Consider the following 22,489-nt stretch of genomic DNA (forward strand, 5'->3'; position numbering starts at 1 on the left):
GCACTCTGTTTAATACAGGCATTCGTCCCTAGTCTACATTCAAGAAAACATAATCATATATTAAAGAATATACTTTTCAAAAGACTTTTTAAGCCTTCCCAGAAACTTCTACACATGTTATGTTACAGCACTTTAGCACCAGTAAACAGGTTGTGGGTCCCAAAGAAAAGCTAGCTTATTTAAACAGAAGGACTACATATGATTTCAGATGACTCTGGATAAGGAATCCAGAAGAGTGTCCTGCCACAACGGTATTCCCTGACATTAAGGGACAGCTGCTGAATTAAGCATTAATGAAAATGCTTTGCTGTGTAGAACAACAGCTAAAGAATTATATATATTAAATTAAAAAAACAAACAAGCAAATAAAAACCCCATACTGTCAATCTTTTTCACTACGAGTAGCATTTTTAAGTAGACCAACAGACTAATTCTTGACTTTCTGCCAGATAGCTTTTGCAGTATGTTTCTCTCCTAAAAAGTTATCTCTGAAGGTTAAAACAAGCTTGACAATAATAGTCAGATGGCATTTATCTGCACAACAAACTCAGCTACAAACCATCAATATTTATTAGATATAAATCTCAAGCCCTCTTGCAAATTATAACAAGTTATATAAATTAATCTTGCTCAAGATACTCATCAACATATTTTCTAACTTTAACATCATTAAAACAGCATTCACGAAGTACCCCTTGTCATAGTCAGCAGCTGTTTGCACTTAGCTTTCTGCACCTTAATCTTATATTTGACTAAGCTAACAAAATTAATATTCTAGCTGCCTTTCTCTTCTCACACTTAAGCTCTAAGGCAAAACTGTGTCAAGTTAAAAAATGTAAATAATCATTTATTACTAACATGTAGAACTTGCAAAGATCAGAGGAAAACAAGGCATTTGCAGTGTAAAAAGCACTGGAGGTTTTTAAAAAAATGCAACAAATTTGGAAGGGGCTTTCAATTACAATTTAAACCTTCGGATCTTCCAAAGAACAGCTGCACATATATTTCAGAAAAACTATAGCAAGTGGTACCTTTAGAAAGAAAGAACAGGTTTTTTTATATTGCTTTTTAAAACTTCAATATTGAATTGCACAGTGATCTGGTATTTTCACCAATAATTAAGTCACTACAGGAAGAATGTAGAGCTGTAGACCAAGTTCCCTGGCTTCCCTTAAGCCCAAAATGAGACAGCATGATATACTTACAAATTTCTGCTCTGCTCCTAAAATTCTTATGCCACCAAAGATATTCCTATACCAGCCTCCTGCTAGGAGGTACAGAGGCTGCAATAAAAGCAAGCCAGCAGAACACCTGAGGGATTTCAGAGTTTAATTCAGCAGCTGATGATATTTAAGCATATGGTCAATGTAAGCACTTTTCTGAATAAGGAAAAAACTAACATGTGCTTGACTGAACCTGAGCTCAGACAGACTTAAAATTTGATTCAAAAGTGGCCGAATTAATAGTCACACAAAACAGACTTGAATATACTCTGGCTCTTTCTACATACTTAGTTCTCAGAGCAGGCAAAACACTCCGTCCTTTCTTTTTATAGGTAACCATCAACATTCACTGATTGCCCCTACTGATTTACTGTAAAAATGTTTTGGAAGAGAAGCACACACACCCCCAGACGATCTGATATTGAAGATAATCACTTCATTCTTCCCACTCAACACAAAGGCTGCAATCTGTGAGATGTTTCTTCCACAAGAAACAAATCCAATCAACCAACTAAATTATTCCAAGCAGTTTTAAGAGAAGTTAAGTAAGCTTTACTAGTTTAATATCACAGTAAACCTTATTAAAGAAAAATTCTAAACTTTTGCCCGATATATCTTCTGATGCCTGTAACTGAAATACCCTCAATGCACTACTCAAAGACTTCTGGAAATACAGTACAGACATACACACATATATGTTCTCTTTAAAATATGGCATATGGGAGCGCACAGTGGCTAGAGGGCAACAGCATCCTTGCGCAGTGCCAGTAAGCTCAGTGAAACAATTTAGATACCTGTTATCTTCTGCTTATCAAGAATGATCATTTAGCAGTGTTGCTCATTCCTGAAACACCTAGAGAAAACTAAAGCTAAGTTCCAAGAAGAATGATTAAATGATGTCTTTTCAAAAAAAGAAGACAATGCAACTTCATCTTATTCCAGCCATTCTCCTTCTTGGAGAATCTGAAGTTTTAAAAGCTCCACCTCTTTGCTTGTTACTACTTTGTCTTTCCATCTCAAAAAGATATGAAAATCCGTTGTAATTCAAGGCTAATTCAGTCTCTAATTAGCTTGGAATCTTAATGGCCCTGATCCTATGTGTTAAAACTAATTTTTATCATGTCTGATACTTCACGGATGTGTCATGTTCTTGCTAATCTGGATCAGCACTTTTGGCAAAATTTTATTATGAGCAGTATGGAGGCAAGAAATTTCAAATATCAGATTATCTTGTGACAATGCACCAGTGAGTAAACAGATAAAATAATATAAAATAAAATAATAAAGAAGCTGAGTTTATTCAAGGGATGGAAGCCTTCTTCCCAAAAGAGAATTTGGGAAGATAGCCTCCAGTCCTTTCAGAATTATGTGTATAGCTTGGGTTTTTTTAACCTTAGGGAGAGAAATACATATCAATACAAAACTGTTCACTCTGACAGCTTTTCTTAGATGCTGCACTTGAAAACTACACAAATAGAACAGAGATTCTCATTACTCTTACACCTGGTTTCTAATCAATTGTAATTTACAGAATAGCCCAGGTAGGTTAAAAGAGCATGAAATAAATGTTCTATTGGAGAAAGTTTGGTTTTCTTGACATGATGGGCCTATTTGTCATGGCTGTCTCACTGGTAGAGAACACACTCAATGCAATGAGATGCAAGATTTTGTATTCACATTATATACTCTCATCTTCTGTCATTAGCAACTACATGAAAAGCTGCTTCAAATTTACTCTGGTCTGAGCAATTTGACTCAGATACATTTTAAGATGCAAGGATGTTCTCACCTGACTGGCATTGTCTCAGTGAAGCAGTGGGTCAGTGCAGCGGCAAACCACTTCACCTCTGAAGGAAAGTTTCTTTCCAAGATGTGACTGGTGGAAGCCAGCTAAACAGCCACATTTTCATCAGTCCCATTACAAAACCACCACAAGGCTTGGCACCACATGCAGGATTTCCAGGAAGGAAGCCAGATGTATATTAATATGGATAGTAGTAACCAGATGAAGGAACACAGGCCAAAGCAGTAGAGATACATGCTCTGCATCACCCCTCATTAGACCTACCTCAAAGGGATGATGTTCATCCCATCCTTCGTATCATGCACTGAGAAACTGAAACCTGCATACAACCATTACAAGTGAGGGTTGAAACCTGGGCTCCTGTTTGCTTCTTTGCTCTGGCATGCCTTGAGCCCCAAGAAAACATCCACTTCAAGTACCACACAAGCCAGAGATCTGACTGACAGATTTTACCTCCATTGAAACTATGCCACGCTGAGGCATAACTTCACATGGTCTGGGTCTACACCTCTGCAACAGACTGCATACAATGACTTTCTGCATATCTTCTGACCAAATAATTTATTTTACACGAATGGTTCCACAAACCTCTACAACAGGAAAGCAAGAGGACATGCACATAATATTCAGTCTAAGCTGAATTTGTTATTATGAACTGGACTCCATGTTTCTTTCACGTAACACTCAGCCAACCGTACCGTTTTATAAGGTGCCAGAGGAATGTATTTCCTGTTATCCGAAACACATCACTTCTAGAGCACATGAACGACAGTTTCTGCCAAGTTCCTACAATAAACTAAGAGGGCTGTCAAGTTTGATGGCATATTAGTTTGTCACTTGTAACAGGCAAAGCTGTGTGAGCGGATTAGACAATGCTACATAATTTAATAATTTTATCATCTATTCCACTTGACATTACCAGCTATTCCTTATGATTTCATCTGCCTATGAGACTATATGCCAGATGCAGAGCGTTTTTACTAAAATGAATATTGTCTACCCATATACAAACACCACTGTTTAACCCATAAAATGCAAGCTTGGCTTTCAACACAAAAAAAAAAAAAAATCCCTCCAACTTTAATTCCTGGAAACTCACATGTACAAGTTCAGAGCACCTCTTCTTAAAGGGCTAACGTGGAATGAGATCTATTTAGGCAATTCTACTCACATTAAAATATATAACATGTACTTACAGACCTTTAATCAAATTCACAGAAGCAAAGCCTTAAATGCTGACCCTCTGCAGGGGATAAAGTGCAGAGAGAAACTGAAAAGTTAGAGAGAAAGAAAAAGAGAAAAAAAATAAAAATCAAAACATATGAAAAAGCCTCTGGCAGAGTCATTTTATGAAAGCCAAATACATAGATGGTATCAGAAGTACTATATATGGGTCCAATTATCCTGAATTAAGGAAATTAATCAACGAGTAGAACAAGGGGAGACACATTTGTACCAGCAACGGTATCTAAAAAAACAGTAGCAAATGAGTCACATGCATGTGTTTGCAAGAAAAGTTTGGGCTTGCATTATAGTTTTCTTTCTAAACACAGCTTCCAGTTCTAGGGCTCCAAGTAAAGCGGGAACAGATGAGAGGTGAACAGATAGGTTTAGGATCACAGGAGGAGTTAAAGACACACTGAGTAAACTAGTCATAACTGGAACTAAAATCTTCCCAGGAAATAGTTTCCAGCATCGTTTACTCTGCATATTACTCATTTCAAACAGCAGAAGGGATAAAAATGAAATCTTTTGCTCTGCTTCTTCTGCACTTGGCCTATAATCTAGGAAATGAACAACTTTAGTAGTCAAATATCACTGCTTTCATAAATCAGCTGGAGAAAAAAAATAATCTTGTGGATGGGGGGGAGCTTTTTTTTTTTGTCCATGGACAACAATCCTTCATTTTATGCTGTTGTGGGATGCTTGGCACCAATATGCACTGCAAATTCCTGGGACAGATAAATTACAACATCTTTTGAGGCATTCAACCCATGGCTTACAGATGCAGCACCTCCTGTCAGTGCTCAGAACCAAATCTTCTGTTTGCCCTGCCCAAAACTGCCAGTCTTCAGTCTTCACAACCTACAGGAACACTACTAAGCTACACAGGGCATCAGCGAATCAGCAGGCATGTTACCTTGCCTTCTCTGCAGGTGTTCAGAACTAAAAACTGCTTTTGTATAGATGCAAGCAATCCCAAGGGGGCAAAATGGGCCAAAGACTTCTGCTCAAACTTTTGCCAGTTGACCACAGCTCAAAGAATCATCGTAGCTAAAATGGCATCAAATCCAGGAATGTGGATAAGGCATTAGCCAGCTCCAAACTACTGAAAAAGAGCTGGGTTATGCTGAAAAAAAATTCCTCTTTAGGTCTGGTATCTGCCCACAGAGAATCAGCCCATCAATTTTTTTAAGAGCATTTCTTTTAACTAAACTCCTGTAATATATTTTATGCAGGATTACATTACTAATAATTTCCATGGGATTTCAGGCATGAGAAGTACCAGTTACATCCTCCCTGAAAGAACGTGTGGAGGTAGGACAAAGATAGATCATTATGCTTTAGAGGTTTATGTATAAAGCATCTGCACGCTCACTTTTTTCATGTCAAAAATCCAAACAAGAAGAATGTTTTCTCTAAAGTTTGTTGAGATCAGAGATTAACAACAACTCCATGCAAGGCAGCATGCCCTTCCCTGCAACAGCGCAGCTCAAAGTGCACATGATTGTCCTACACTGCTTGCAAGGAGTTACAACTGGGAAACTATTTCACCCAACTTTGGCCCGGAACCACACAAGGCTATCGCTAACGCAATGCAAAGTCACAAACCTATCCCTACAATGGGCAAGGGCTTGCTTTGTATTTCTGGAGACCTCATTTTGTTTTAAGAGTGTGAAGAGAGAAAAACTCACACCCTAACTGTGAATGTGTAAATCAGTGTAGCCCATGACGGAGGGCTGTGCTCCTCACAACGCAGAACGGGATGGTGTTCAAATTCAAACGTCCTTATCAGTATTTACTCTTAGCAAACTAGTTTGTTTATTTTTCCTTTATGTTGCAGATATTTGTGCCGCTTTCCAGCTGTTTATGTAATTCTGACCTAAACCAATGTTGACAGGGATTTGCAACATACCCATTTGATTTTTTAAAGTAACTGCTCGAGGTCTAGGAAGTCTTTCAAATGGGTTAATCTAAAGATACAGAGAAATACTGATTTACTAAGCAGTTTAAAATACAAACATTAAAAGACAGAGTCAGAAGGACGGAAAAGCTACTCAACTGGTTCGCCTGATGCCTCCCCAGCACAGGTGGTTAATTAGGATACTAAGCAACTGCCTTGCTGTTGTATTCGTGCAAGTTCCTTGGCGACTAGTTCTTCTTCCAGTTTCCATCAGAAGTATCATCATGGCTAATAAATTACTAACTGTATAATAGCAGATTACTGCATTACACTTCTTATGTGATGCCACCATATACAGAACAACGTATTTAAAAATGAAGTTGGGTCTTCTTTTAACCTCTATCTCTATTGCTAAAAACTAAAAAGGTGCAGTTATCATTTCAGTCACTACCAGGAACTGCAAGGAAGACCACATATGTAGCGAGTGCAAGAGACAGAAGTGACAGAAATTGATAAAAACTTCATCACATGGCTGACACCCCATATATCAAAGACCTAAATCTCATTCTCTGCTTGCCTCCAATTTCCATCAAAGCCTGCCAGCTGCACATTTATTGAGAAGTTTGTGATCTGACAGCCACTGTATTACCAACATTAATGATGCATCAGTCTCTAGAATTACTGGGGAAACAGTCCAATTGATTTTATTATTATACAGAGTTCCTCACATTTCATTTCAGGCAGCTTCTCACCACAAATTTTAGCAATAACTAAAAATGCTACATAGCTGATGCACAAAAAGCTAGCACGAAATATGGTTATCACAGCTTCATGCCTCTCCGTTTTCCCTCCAGGAAAGCTCCAAATCACTCAGACACCACTGTGTAACCCATGAGTTATTGGTCCATAAGCGAAAGGGCTTACACATTATGGTGCAATAAACAGTGCACCACTAATATTCACTAATTTGGCCAGGAAAGCTACAAACAGACACCATATATTCAGCTCCCCAAAAAAAAAGCAGTTTTCCCAGTGTCTTATAAATCCCTGCTATTGACACTAGATAAAAATCACACAGGGAGGGGACAAGATAACTTAAAAATAGATTGCCATATAAACTGATATTGTTTCCACAGGTATCATAAAGAATCAGTACACATTTTCTTTGTGGCAAATAGCCCACTTCAGTCTGTCCTTTTCATCCTAGAAGGTTTCCTTCACTTAAAAAACAAACAAATGACTATCACAGCTACTAAAAAGATGCAACAATGCAATACAACAAATCAAGCTTGTAGGGGCTTTTTTGAATCATAACCAGGTATTTTAAATACATACATAATTTGAAATTTCCAATAGCATTTGGAAAAGGATCTCCACAAAACATCCAGCATCTATTTACAGAGGTTCCCAAAGTTAGTATGTCTGTTTTTTTCCTTCAGCAAGCCTGGCAATGACACCTAACAGAGAACTATTCCTGTCACGTTTTAGGTTTGAAAGAAAACAAATAAATGCTGTCATAGTTTTAAGAAAAGTCATTTTAATGCTCCATATCTCCCAAAAAAAAGGCGAGAAACACAGTTTTCCTTCTCCATTTGTAATCTCTTAACTTCAACTTTTCCAAACGTCATAAACAAAATATTTTCAAGCACTTGTATTAACAGCAGTTTATCACATATTTTGATAGACAAGGTCTGCAACATAGTGGCAAGAGGAATACATCAGATAGAACAAACAAGAACTGCTGCAGAAGCAGGAGATCCTTTCCCATTTACCTTTTTTTTTTTACTTGACAAGAGCAATTTAGTCATTTTGAGTTTTGTAAGAAATGAATTTGAGTTATTAGAGGAGATAGATTTTTCAAACTGATCAATATGAATGCTTTAAAAAACTTGCTACAGAAGAAAATACTGTATCTGCTTCCACAGAAACTCCTCCCTAACTCCATAGCAAGATCTCGAATTACACGCGCTACGGAAAAAAAAAGCTAATCACCAGCAAATGCACCAAGAGTAGCAAGCTGCTTCCAGATGTGTAATGCAGCCCAAACCTTACACAAATAAGTGGCAGGAAATGCTGCTCCCTTTTTCTTTCTTGTTTTCTTGCAGTCCACTATTTTAGAGGCATGCAACATATTAACTTTTGAGGAACAGATATGAAGTTGGCTTAGCCTGCATCCTACTCCCAGGCTCTGCTCCCCAAGCAAAGAGCGAACATATCTGGACAGAAGAATTACCTGTGTTAATTATGGTATCGTCTAAAATGGATCCCAGTCTTAACTGTGCTCCGATTCACAAGTTTAGAGGTAGAGCTCTGCTCCAGACGTGTGCCAGAGGGACAGTTTGTCTGCTATTAATCCCTTACAGCCTCCAAACGCAAAGGGCAAACGAAACAGGTCCTGATTCACTTCAGTACAGCAAACGGTTCAGCAGCTCCTGAACAAGAGCAGAAATGTCAGAGGAAGGGGCAGAGCAGACCGGCCCTTCTCAGCAGGAAATCAAACAGACAAGCCCAAAGCGGGAGATTTAGTCTGGGCTGTTTTTTTTTGTTGTTGTTGCTGGGTTTTGTTTTTAAACACTATCTAGTTATCCACTTAAGTACGTATAAAACTTTCACCCATACTTGTATCTGGCATCAAATGAAACAGATACTTCATTAGCATTCCCTTTTGGGGTATCCAAAAGAACAAGCAAACCAGGCAGGAAAACACAATAGGCTTGAGGAAGTAGATCTTTCCAAGTATCTTCCTGATGGCAATGAATATAAATTTAAATATCCACAGACAGTTTAGAAGACAGTCACAACCAAACCTTTTTTACTTTACTTGGCACAGCTTACATTTACAACACACACGTTAAAAAAAAAAAAAAAAAATCTCAATCATTATTTTGCAATACATGTAACAGACTGAATGCAGGCAACTCAAATAGGGAATTCATTAACTTGGGAACAAACAGTTCCTATAATTAGTTACCAGAAAATATTCAACATGCGTTTACAGGTTTATTCTTGAATCACTAAGTACAACTCTAGGCACTAAGGCTGAATACCTTGGGGTGGAGGAGGAGGGAGGGGAACAAAAAACCCAAAGTATTTAAACTCCCATCAGTTACTCCATTTTCCCTAGATCAAGAACCAGGTGACGCTTACACTGTTTATTTGCACCTACAGCTGGTCCTGTTTGTTAGAAAGCTGTTTTCCAACATGCAAATTGACAACTTCTGTAGGTCAAACACTAGCATGAGCAAGCTGATAAAAATCACGTTAAACTGGGGCTTTTATCTCTCTTATACAGCTGGGTAGATGCAAGCAGTCATACTGCTATTAATGTTTCAGATTATTAGAAAGACTGCTTAAGTGGAAAGTACTTAATATTCATGAAGTCCCTTTAGCATCCGATTAGGTTCTTCCCCTTCCTCTACCTCATGCTTCATTTATTACATTTTTACCTGGGCCAAAAAGGCAACTATGAAACCACCTTTATTTTGCATTTAGCAGACACTAAACATTGTTAAGTTGAAAGGGATTTCTGTCCTTTTGGAAGCTGGAAAGGAACATTTATTCAGCAGAGAAACATACCCAGGCTTTCAACTTAAACCAACAAATGCTTTTAACGTACACTGGCTTATGGTAAAAGCAAGTTACACTAACGTAATCTGGTCTGATAAGCCATTATTACATATTATTATATTAATAATTAGGCTCCTGGGACTGGGCAGGAAGTATGTACTAATGGAAGATGTGCCCTGGAAGACTGCACTGACCAACGGCAGCCCTAGACCCCGCATCCTCAAAGCAAGGGTTCACGACTACCGCTCGCAGATTACGTGATGTTCAAATAAATCATACCTTATGCCAAAATAAATCCCCCAGGGGGGAATGACGACAGGAAAAACCCATGCCTAACAATGAAGTCCATGATTTGACCAGCATGTAACAGCATGATGAATTTTATTATCATGGTTCATGCAGCTTTCTGAGAGCTTAGTAATTGCATAAAGGTCCTTAAAGTATTAACTTTATTTCCTAAAAAGCCTTGTTTCATCAAAACTGCTCCTTCAACCGTGCCTCCCGTAGGCCCCTGGATGAAAACAGACTCGTCTGTACACACAAGGGAAAGCCACAAACCTGAGGCGTGTGCCCTGTCACGCACCCCTGTGGGCCTCTACGCCTTCCCACCGCCGCAGCTCAGAGGTTTCTGCTGTTCCACGTCACGAGGCGAACGCAGGGCCCTTCGCACTGCGGGGCTGAGGCACCCCCAGCCCCAAGCACCCACCAGCACCGCTCGCCCAGCCCACCGCGGCTGCCTGTGCGAGAGCAAGGCCCCGGCCAGCGCAGTGCCCAGGCCCCGTCGGCGGGAGGGCCCACACGGCCCAGCAGCCCACGCCCCGGACAGCGCAGCTCTCCTCCTCGGTGTTGATGTCCACTGGCCTAATTTGGACCCCCACATACAGTGACTAATCCTTCCACGCAACTTTAATTACCTCCATTGCCCTTGCTCCAGAGGTGCTGCGGGGAGCCTCACGCCCTCACCACACAGCTCAGATGGGTATGGGGTACCCTGCGGTGTGGGCAAGCAGCCATGGGGGGCCAGCAGGCGTGCCGCAGCCCCCGTCATCCCCAAGAGATGGCTCAACATCATCCCTCCATTAAAAAAATAAGCAAACTGTAAGCTCTTTTTTTTTTTTTAAAAAAAAAAAAGGTCTCAATTGTAAGAGTTAACAAATTAAAAAAAAAAAAAAAATGAAGTAGCTTTAAGTTCATCTCCTCAGTGGTAATAAATAAGGCCTAAGCATGAAGGCAGAGTTAACCACAATCCTGGGACTCGATCCAAGTCTCCCATGACAATAGGAAAACATTCGAACTATAACATTCAAAATATTATTTAACTTTTAAAGTCTTAGCACAGTTCAAAGTCTCCTTTGTGGAACTGCGCTTTTGAAAATGTCGGTTGCCTTCCAGAGACCATTTCCTCCTCATCAGGCCTGGCATTATTTAAATAGCGAGGAATACCAGCAATAGGAATTGCTTGGCTGAGCCAGGGAGGGGGAAAGTCCTTAAAATGACTGCAGAATTCTTAAAAGCTGGTAAAAGGCCTAATCCTATATAATGATTTACAAAGTGACAAGGAAAATAGATTTACTGTGACAGTTTGAAAGGAGACCAACATAAATAAAATTACTGCTCACATGGTTGCAGTCTCCCCGCACCCCCTCGGCAGCACCGACAACAGGAGCCCTACACTGACCTGCGCTGATTTTTTCCCATCTACCTCAGCCTTCCTCACAGCCAACACCAAGGAAAAAACGACCACGCAACTTTAAAAGCAAATTACTTGCTCCAAAGTCAGAAATTATTTGCAAGGCACCAGCTTATTGATTACCAGCACAGCAATTCACACATAGCACCTCTTTGTATAGTAATCCCAGACTTTTTTTTTTTTAAAAAAAAAAAAAAAGACAACTAATTACCCCTCTCTCCCCCCACAAAAACAACAACAAAGACGACTTATACCCAAGAGCTTTGAGCTTTGGTTTTATTCATGAATTCCGACTGCAGCACCACAGCTGCAGTACGCAGAAGCAGAGCACAGCGCCAAGTATTTGCAGACCAGGCACGCTAAATATTTCTCTGGCCAGTAAGCGTGATGTGGGTCAGGAAGGCCTGGTACTATTTATTTATGGCTTTTTTGATATATAGAAGATGCACAGCCACGTTTAACCGTTTCTTCACTGAAGGGCAGCCAAGGCAATGTCGGGGCTGCCAGCTCCTGCATCCCCCCTGCACCAGGCCCCCCTTTGCTGTGCGGTGGTCTGCGCAGTGCGGTCACACGGGTGCCGAGGGGTGAGCTTTCCTCCACTGAAGCGAAGCCATTCAGCTTCCAGCTGTGCAGCAAAAAGCACCCGAGCATGCTGGTGAGGGACCAGCTGCTCTTCCCTGCCTCCACAGCGCCAGGCAGCTGCGTCACCGCCACCACCATGCACGGACCCCCCGAAATCAGCCCACACCATGCCCTCCAGCCCCGCCCCGCCCTCAGCTTCTGCATTGTGTGAACTCAGGGGGGAACTCCCCCTGAAATGGAGGCACTCTCCTCCTCCTCCTGGACGCGAGGTCCTTTTATACCGCTTTGCTTGCTGCCTCCTCGCAGCCAGTGTCAAGCATCTCGTTCTGTAATGTGAAATTACTGAATAAACATGACGAATGCCCCCTCCCCACCAGACCCATGCCAAAGACTGTAAGCCGGTCATTAACTCCCAAGGTCATCTTGTTTGTGAAAAAGAAAGGAAAACATTACCATTAAGACTCTAATACAGTAAAACAGCAATGACAGCAACAAGGAAACATAAGCTTAATGTTTCCTTTAACCCTGGCTTAAAAACACATTTCAAGTCATCTGATTCAATCATATGACTTTATAAATTACCATTCATTGAGAAGGTTTTGGGTAGATTCAGCCCAATTTCACACTTGCACCACACATGCGCCCCAACATTTTGCGCAGGATCTGTTGTTAAACATCGTCTCCAAGCAGAAAGCAATAAATTAATCTGGCGTTTCGAAACTTGTCATCAGGAGAGCCACCCACTCTCTCCTGCCCATCAGCTTTTAGGGCACGCCACTGCATCTTTTCATGGCCATGTGGGACCTGCCCGGGGGCAGCAGCAACAGCCCTGCCTATCCCCAGCAGACTCTCCAGCCCCCCTCCTTTCCTGGAGGGAGCATAATTTTTTCTCCATCTGAGTCTTAACTACTGTTTGTCCGCAGACTTGTAAAATACACTAAGAAATGTCTAATGAGACACTGATCTGGCATCCAAATGTTCTCCCCCAACCCCCTCCCCAGCGGGCCGTTGCCTGAGTAGCACACGCGTTGAGGCTGTAATTTGTTCACCTGCTCTCCAAGGAAGGAAGGAAGGAAAGTGGGTGGGTGGGTGAGAGCTGGAGTCAGCATAACATCAGCACATGGTTGGCTTGCACATGTTTTCAGTCACTCACTACTAAGAAAATATATACGTATACACACACACACAGACAAATACTCCAAAAGCCCAAATGAAGACAGCAGGTTGCTAGGATAACATCGCTTCCTTCACATCAGGAGCTAATAAAATAAGTAAAAACCACAGCTCTCGAGAAAGACTGATATATACTGAGCTTTTGAGACCCTACAAAAATGCAATCCTTCTGATTCCAGGCAGCCGAACACCTGTACTTCCAAGGACCTCACAAATTACTTATCTTACAGTAGCACTGTGAAACGAGCTTCTGCACAAAAACAGGGGAAGTCCAGGCAAGAGATGGAAGATTGCATAATTAACCCCATTTTATTACTGGGACATGCAGGCACTCGGAGTCTAAGCAATCTGTTCGAAGTTACTTGAGAAGTCTGGAGGGGAAGAATTAGCTGAATCAGACAACCGCAGCCCTGAGTTCAGCGACCCAAAGCCAAGCCTCCTGCCCTCTAACTGAACACTTAACTCTTCCCAGAGAGAGCCTGAACAGACAAAGGAGTCCCACAGGTCGGTAAGCCAGCTGTTAGCTTGCCTGCTACTGCCGGGACCAGTTACCCATGAGGCGGGTTTTACATTCTCTGAACACATCTTCTTGTGGCACGGGGCCTTGCAGTATTTTTTTTTTTTTAAAAAAAAAAAAAAGTATTTTTGAAACTACTTTAAACATTTTAAAAACCTGAAATAGGTTCCAGACTGCAAATATTTACACACATTCTTAACTTTATGTGCAAGTAGTTCAACTAAGTTTAAAAAACCATTTTTATGTCTAACCTTAACTGTGTACATAAATATTTACAGGATTGTGACTTTGATTTTCCACCTTGTGCTCAGTACATCACCTGGTTCTTGAGTGGCTGGGGTCAACAAAGCAAGCTGCTTTCTCAGTTTCAGGCATTATCCCTATTCTGCGTTGCCTGGCTTGCAAACAGAGGAGGAGAAACATGGAAATCCAAAACCTAAAACCCCAAGCTGCTTTTAAGTGGTTAGCATTCTGCAAAAACATTGTCAGAGACTGAAACTTGAATAACTGTACATATTTTGAAATCTCACACAGACAAATTTGAGCAGGGTACTAAATGGATGCTGTAAATCTATTTTACTCTTTTCCTACAAAAACTGACATAGGAGTTACTTACATAGGAGTTACTCAACGAGGCAGCTCGCGTGCCTCAGTGGCGATTCCCCTGGTGTGCACACGGATAAACCCTTGACCTCTACAGGCAGGGGGCTTTAAATTAGTTTCAGGATTTAAAAAAAAATAAAATAAAATCTAAAACTTTTTAATAATCTAATCTAAGCTTTCTGGGAGTGTGAGCAGCAGCATTCCCTTCCCAGATCCCCAGAGCAGATTACAGCACTTCGCTCCCAGGAAGCAGGGCTAAACCTGCTCTTCACCTTCCCCCACGGACTTGTGGAATACAGAGAGAAAAAAGAAAAAAAAAAAAAAAAATCGGCTGTATGCAGCCTAACTTTCCCGTTGTTAAATATCATACTTTCTAGCCTCTGCCTTCTTCAGCATCGGTCATAAGAAACATTTAAAACTAGTAAGTTAATGATGTTAATATGAACGTTGCTTTTAGAGGTTTATGCGTTTGATAGCACTTGTGCTTAGCTACTTTAACTTTTCCTCCCATACACCAGCTCACTTGCCAGTTTCCTCTGTTTGTATAGAGCCTTTGATAGTGAAATGGGACAGAGAAAAAGTTAAATGCTTTAAAGTGTATGCATTCCGGCTTTAAAACCACAAAGCCTGGCAGAGTGATTCACCAACAGTCAAAATCCCCCAATTTTCTCCTTAAAAAAAAATTCAGTATTTATTCTGTACTTAAATAAAATAATTTCTATAACCTTTTATTAATTTCTAATACACTAAGGTCTCACCATTAATTTCTGAAATCTGTACAGTTCTTGCAGCCACCAGAATACAGCATCCCGTCAAATTCTAGCCCAGATTTCCCTAACATGACATTAATGGATGCAAACAATCTCTTGTCTTGGATAAGGCTAGAGGAGGAAAGTCAAATGTCTGTATACAAACTGATTTCAATAATATGCTATGAGAGTTTAATACATTAATGAAAAGGATTTTAAACAATACGATTTCACTAAATTCTATCAGTGCTACTCAACAGATACAGTTGCAAAATATCACAATGAATATTAATAAAAGAGGCTTATGCTATGTTACTCTTAATATCTTGACACACAGAGAGATTTCAGTATGGTGATTTGTTCAGAATATAATTGAAGGGACCAATGATGAAAGGAAAAAGCAAAACCTCTGCAAAAATGAATCTGTGCCCTTGATTTTTAGAAATGGTCTACAAACTTTAAAAACTTCAAAGCATTTGGAGATTTCTGGATGCCTCACTTCATATTATTTGAAAGTGTCAAATTTTCAGAAATAGCATGCATTACACTTAATGGAGTAAGGGGCCTGTTTCAGGCGTTTTCAAGAATCAGTTGCTTTACAAAAATAAGCATTTTTCAAGAATTCAGTTTTTATACAAAAACAAAATTTTGACAGAAAATGAATGCAAGACATGAGGATACTCACAATTTCCGTTTTCAACACAAAACAATTTTATTTTTTGCTGAGGTCTGAAAATAATGCTGATTTTTAAAAAATTCAAAATATAATTTGAGCTATTAAATGCTTTTTTACAATAAAGGTTGTAAGTACAGAACACCTGCATACAAAGTTATCAGCTGTATTCCAATTTGAACATAATTTTCTTCATCAAAATCTGTATGCTGTGTTGTACCCCAAACCGCAATCTACTCAAAATCTGTTCACAACATAGGGACAAAGCCTAGACCCAGGTCACCTGTATGTGCATGTACTTGTTAACTTCAAGTATTATGAACGTTTCAGGAGAATACTTCACTGAGACTGCTTAAAGGGTCCACAGATAAATGCACGCAATACTGACCAGTTTAAGGTTCTCACTTGCTTTTATTCAGGCAAATTTTCTCCAAAAAGCTGAAGATGACATTCTATGCATTTCTGTTCAACAGGTCTGTGGCACCTCGTTCGCATAAGGCATAAAGAGAGAGAACACCCTTTAATAACTAACAGGTGCCAAGTAATCAGGGAGGACATTTAATTCCCTAGGACCGTAAGACACCTCACAAATATAACTCATCTACACTCACAAGCCGGCCAGAGTGACTTATTCTGCAATCCCCAAGGCAACATGGCCACTTGCAGGCTGATCCATAAGCTCAAGCCCCCACGCTTGGAGAAACAGAACAACGCTAGAAACAGAGAGCAAAGAAACACGGCACGCCATGGTCCTTAGGGAACATAAGGAAAAATACTTTAAAACCACAACTGGCATTTAGACAACATGTTTAGTTTAGTAATAAAGGTTATTTGTATTATCATGGTGCCCAGGAGCTCCAGCCACCAACCAGGGCTCCATCGCATCAGGCACCGCACAATGTGCGAAATGCACCATTTCAGCGCAGCTCCTTCTGCGGCACTTCAGCCCCCAAACGTAGCTCTAAAGCTGCAAACATTGAGCAGGGAGCTGGAGAGGCATGGGGCCAGGGGCTGCTGCCAGCTGGCCTCAGCGGGGGCCACGGCTCCCGGAAAGGAGCTGCCTGCGCTGGACCGCCTGCCCGCGCAGGCACCAAGAGGAGGTCACCCACCAGCCACTGGCTCCCCACAAGCAGGGTAGGAAGAGCAGCTGCTAGCAAAGATACTTCACCACGGCAAACAGGAACTTGCTCCCCCTTCTAGGTTTTATCCTTCGATCTTACTGTGCACTTTATGACAATACGTGGCAGCCTTTTCTACCACGGATGGGTATGCTAGAGGCATCCTCTAGCCACACCAACCATAGGGGAGGATGGGCTTCAAGCTTAGCACTACCTCCTGCTAGATTGTACAGTGAAAACTTCCCATGACCTGGTTTGACAGAAAAGGGAATAATGCATTTCAGTTGAAAAGCAGTTTGTATTAAAAAAACCCCAACATGTCCCATAAGATCACATCAGGGCTTTCAGTCTGCAGAAACCAGAATCACCTTCTGCAAACATTTCTAAGAGCCATAGAGCAGCGGGGGGCTTTCTCCAAACCGGAGGAAGTAACCAGCAGAACGTACCACAGCTGGTTTCAGTGCCAGCTCACACACTACCCCCAACCTTGCAGGAGGTTCAAGGGAGCTTTAAATGGCTCAGGTTCTCCAGCGATCCCAAGCTACCCATCCAACCCCGGGAGAGCACCAGGCAGCACCGAAACAAGGATGCTCCCACACAGTCTGGCCAGGCATGGGGAGGCACAAGGCTGCTACGGGACTGCTCTCTGTGGTGGGTAGCCCTGGCCCTGCCACGCTTCCCGAGCACCCTCAACGGCAAACCAATGATACAGCTGGAGTCCGAGCACTTCCAGCATCACTTCACTTCTCCAGGTCACGTTGTTGGAGATTAGGTAGAGGCCTCCAGCCTCCCAAGCTCATACACTTGATAAAGGGCTTTACGCAGGAACCAGCTGGAGTCAGGCACAGGCAGAGTCCTGCAAAGCTAAGCTCCCTTTGTTCAGTTTTCATTTCCAGTTTCACAGTCCAGTTCATGACCAGTTCCAGGGGCTGTACTAACAGACGACAAGTGGTGCCCAATGTAGGGAAGGTTACATGCAATTTGCGTGTTAATTTAGTGAGAATCTACCTGCCCCCAGCAACAGATGCTCTGGTACTAATAGGAAAACAAGTTTATGCAAATCAAAATATTGTGGTTTTAATCACTTGATCCAATCTATTTACGAGCTGGGTTTATTATTTTCTGCTAATTGTGAGGTTGTGGATCCATCTGACTTTCCTAGGCAGGACTGCCAGTTAAAGTACACTTTCCGACCTCCACGCTTGCTACGCAGCTCAGCTTCCCAGCCCTCTGCTGCTGCCGGTGTGGTGCTTGCACGGCAATTTGTGCAGCCACACAGGGAAGCAGGCTGGGGAACTGATCCAAGGGGCTGGGGGTGAGAAGGAAGAACCTATACAGAAACACAAAAGGGTTTTTTGTTTTCCTCTGCATCAGTTCACCAGTCTGATTCATCGTGCACCTGCACAAACATCAATGCTAACACAGCATAAGGGTGGGAATAACATGCAGCAGGGAACAGAGAGGCTTAAGTAGTCCTGACAGTTCAAAACCACAGCCTGAGTACGGAAACAGGGACTGTCCATCTTTCTCACAGACTAGCATGTTTATACTGGGCATCACGGTACAGCTCCCACAGTATTAATGGTATTGTTTATTCCTGGCCAGTAGAAGTGAATGAGGAAAAACATAAAAGATGCTGCCCCATACTCAAGCCACTCACCCTGGTGTAGCGAAGGCCCCTTGCTCCTGTGCTGCCCTACCTTTCCTGGTGCCCACCAACCCTGTGCTGGTGGCATGGCCAGCGCCACCTCGAAGACACATCACTTCTCACTGTCTCACAAAGGGAGAGACAAGGGATACAGAGGGGACTTGGCACACCCACATACCTTCCCTCTGCAGCTCCTGTTGGCAGAAGGGATGGGTGAAAGGGCAGGACTGTGGCCACGCCAGGGACAACACAGTCAAAGCCCTGTGCTGCTAGCAGCAAAGCTTGAGCAGTTGCACATACTCCAGCTTATTTTCTAAAAAATCACCATGCCACCAGCCAGTGAATGGTACCCTTCAGCAATTTCAGTATTAAATCAAGTGAGCCTGGAAATTGGTATTTGGTTCAACTGGACTTACACATGAACATGTGTTTGAACAAATTATGTATGTTATATAAATACCATAACAGCAAAGAAAAATAACTTCTCTCGGACACTTGTCAACTTCAGAAGAATATTCTATAGAAGAAAAAACCCAGTGTTCCCAGAAAACCAGGCTGGTGTACTGTTCTGAGATGTGTGCAAATGCTTGCTGTTGTTTAGGGGAACTGCAAGGTGGCGGGAGACCCTGGAGAAGCATCACAGCCTGAAGCCTGTTGAGCTGAGCCCAAAGGGAGCGGTCTTGGCCCTCCCACCAGCCTGGCTGGGGTGTTCCCAACAGTGCCTTTAGACCGGGCAGTCATGCAGTCAGTGGTATCAATCATAGCTAATTCATCTGAAAATTAACCTTAACAAGAAAACAAACAGAGAAACAAATACAAAAACAGCCACACAAAAGAAAACTAAAAACATCCAAAAAGCAAAAGTCTTTTCTCAATCGGTGAGCTGATCCTGGGGGGCTGGGGTGGGGGTGTGTGTGTGTGTGCGCGCGCACGCGTGCGTGTGTGTGTAAATTGGGACCCATAATTTTCCCATATTTAAATCACCGAATCACAGAATGTTAGGGATTGGAAGGGACCTCGAAAGATCATCTAGTCCAGTCCCCCTGCCGGAGCAGGATTACCTAGATCATGTCACACAGGAACGCGTCCAGGCGGGTTTTGAATGTCTCCAGAGAAGATAAATAATTCTGTTTAAAGGACTATTTCTTAGGAGTGATTTATTCATGTGATTTAAGTAAACAGTTTATAAGTACCAGAGGAAGACAACTGCAGTCTAACCATACGCATAGTATAGCAAAACTGAAAGCATCATCTCAACTCCTTGTAGATACTCAAGTACAGCTTTTGCAGCGGAGACAGGACACCACTGCCAGGCATACTTCACTGCCACCACACCTACAGCGGCAGACATGGCAGTGCTTGTTACAGCTCCTGGTATACACAAGATCGCTGCATTTTGAACCTGTGTGCTCCCCCAAGGCAGAGAGCCAGATGGAGCCTCACACCTCTGCCAGCCACCCAGGTCCCCATGGCTGGAGCTGCCTTGCCCATGCTGCAATCACAACAAGCTCACATGTGTTAGCAACTTTTCTCCCATCACAGAGAAACTGAAAGCATATGAATTCAAACACATAGTCTTCCAACACCACATATTAAAGCTATGAATGTCTGCCAAATGCAGTACCTTTCTGGAGTGTGGCATTGGTCTCAAAACGACTTACCTAAGGCAGTAACTTCTGGTCATCAAAACTTCTAAGCCTTTAATTTATCAAAATTAAAGTCAATTAACCAAACCCCAAGAGATTAAGGTTGAATTATATACAAAAAGGACTTCAACATTTTAAAACATATTCTATCATGTTATGCTTTTAGCTATAATTACAGTATGGGACATGTGTTTGACACTCATTTTTTAGTGTTCAAAAAATATTTCAGTTGCTAGCTCTTTGCCATCTGTTCCCTATCATTATTTCATTAAAATAGTTTTCATTTCTCTCACAGTAGAAGAGTAAGATTGTTTTCTGGATGACTAGATTGTTAACTCCTTTACTTAAACAGCATCATTCCATGTTTGTTTGTTGTTTGTTATTGTTTTTTTTTTTAATTTATTTTTTGAAGAGGCATACGCACTTCCTCCCAATTCCCCCCAGCAAGGGCTAACAAAACAAGATAGTTTAAAACCAGCCAAATACATCCCCTTCTCTCCACCTGTCAGGAACTTCTCCAAAGTCTTGAGGAAACTAAATAAAATAACTCATCAGCTGCAAAAAGCATGGAGATCTTCCTCCCAGAAAAAGAAGACTCGCACTTGAATACACCTCGGATGAAAACCAAGGTTCAGCGTATAATATGTAGCTTACACTGCACAAAACACCATTCCCAGTCAAAATACAAGAGCTCAATGGCTTACACCACCGTGACTACCCATGCAGGGGCGAAGTCACCCACATACAAGGAAGAGGTGGCTTCTGAGCAGTTATCAGGAGCAAGTGCCATAATTCTTACCTGGAAAACGCTGTTTGCAGCTGCTCACCGATTTGTCAGCACACACACTGCTCTCGCCTCATGATTTATGATGCTCTCTCCAGCACTGAGACTTCTATTACCGTCCTCATTTATTGCCTGCAGCTGTCATTCTCACCAACAATTCTACAGTTGTTTGTAGGTGAGGTATCAAAGGTATTTAGTGTGCACCTAGAGATGTAATTTTAATCAAACCTACTTGCAGGCAATATTTACAAGTTAGAACAACTGCACAGACTGCAGGAATTAACATGGACTTGACCAACCAAAATTATGACAGCCAGAAAGGTTTACTTATAAATGCCCCAAAAGGATGGATGTTCAACAGGCCTGTGAACACCTGCTGATTTGTAAATGAAGATAAAAATAGCACCCACAGATCACAAAGCCTTCTGACAGGTATTTGAATGCACAATAAATATATTAACAAAAATTCAGCAATTTCACTTTGTATGGCCAAAATATCAGTAAGGCAGTAAATCCAGCTACACCTTTCTCACCATGTATTTTTTCCAGCCAGCTATTTTCCCCTTAGACTGGCCAGGTTTTCCAGCATCTCCTAGAAATCTGCTGAATCTGCCCATTTTAGGAATAACAGCAGCAGAGGGGGAAGCAGATTTTACATCCAACAATTCCACTTTTAAAAAATCTCAGGGTCTTTTCTAGACATTGAAATTTGCAAATCAAAGTTCTGACCCACTGCAGTCCTTCCGTACTTTTTGGGGAGCCACAAGATGCTCAATGATTTGAAAAACAGGTGAGCAGTGCTACTAAGCCTGACTGCCAGCTGTACCCCCCTGCTTTGAGAGAGGGTGGCTGGCCAACAGCCTCCGGGTGCGAATTGGACCTACCACCACTGAACACGGCACGGAAGTCCAAGAGAAAGTAAAAAAAGGAGTCCTGGAGCTAAGCCTAAGACTACTTTCATGTGTACTCTAAAGCTCCAACTCCTTAAGTCAACTGATTATAACAGTATGTGTTTATTTAATGAGTTTCTAGTGCTTGTGATTCAGGATGAAACTTGAAAATATGAACCCTAAACAAGCCCCAAAAGGCAGATTTTGCAAAAGAAGGCAAGTTTATTATTATTTAAAATTTTTCTATAGGCCTGGTTTCTGGTGGCCGAATATTTTAAGGCTGGCAATCTTAAATTAGTCTAATCGGTACTCTAAGCACCAAAACCCACTTTCTGGATTGTAAATTCTTTTCAACACCATCTACACCACACAGCTTGAAAATGGCACTCAAGGCAAAAACAACAAGTGTGAATTTATATAACCAAAAGGTAGCCTATAGGCCATCTCTGTCATAACCAAACTTTATTTATAGCTGAACAGATAGTGTCCAAATATAAACTACAAATTAAACATAACTCTTTAAGAAGAAAAAATGATGATGCGTTTTACTCTATCATGATAAAGCACCAAAGAACCTCTGGTGTTTGGAAGGTGTTAATACTTGCAATGTATACAGATATTGATTAATTCTATTATCACCCCATGTCCCAGTAGCTCCAAACAAGATGATGGGGTCACATTGAGAGAAGTGCACAGAA

General features: G+C 41.5%; 1 protein-coding gene across 6 annotated transcripts in view; it reads right to left on the reverse strand.

Moving 5' to 3' along the window:
- The window catches only part of ZMIZ1 (zinc finger MIZ-type containing 1), a 367,249-nt gene that overhangs the window by 332,655 nt on the left and 12,105 nt on the right, over positions 1-22,489 (reverse strand). For 5 of the 6 annotated variants that reach the window (XM_068399478.1, XM_068399482.1, XM_068399480.1 and 2 more), the window contains exon 2: positions 8,385-8,583. The exons of the other annotated variant lie outside the window; for it this stretch is intronic. The gene's annotated coding sequence lies outside the window, so the exon portion shown is untranslated. The remainder of the gene's footprint in view (positions 1-8,384; positions 8,584-22,489) is intronic. 6 annotated transcript variants of the gene reach the window in all.

This window comes from Nyctibius grandis, chromosome 4, assembly GCF_013368605.1.
Source record: "Nyctibius grandis isolate bNycGra1 chromosome 4, bNycGra1.pri, whole genome shotgun sequence".
NCBI lineage: Eukaryota > Metazoa > Chordata > Aves > Nyctibiiformes > Nyctibiidae > Nyctibius > Nyctibius grandis.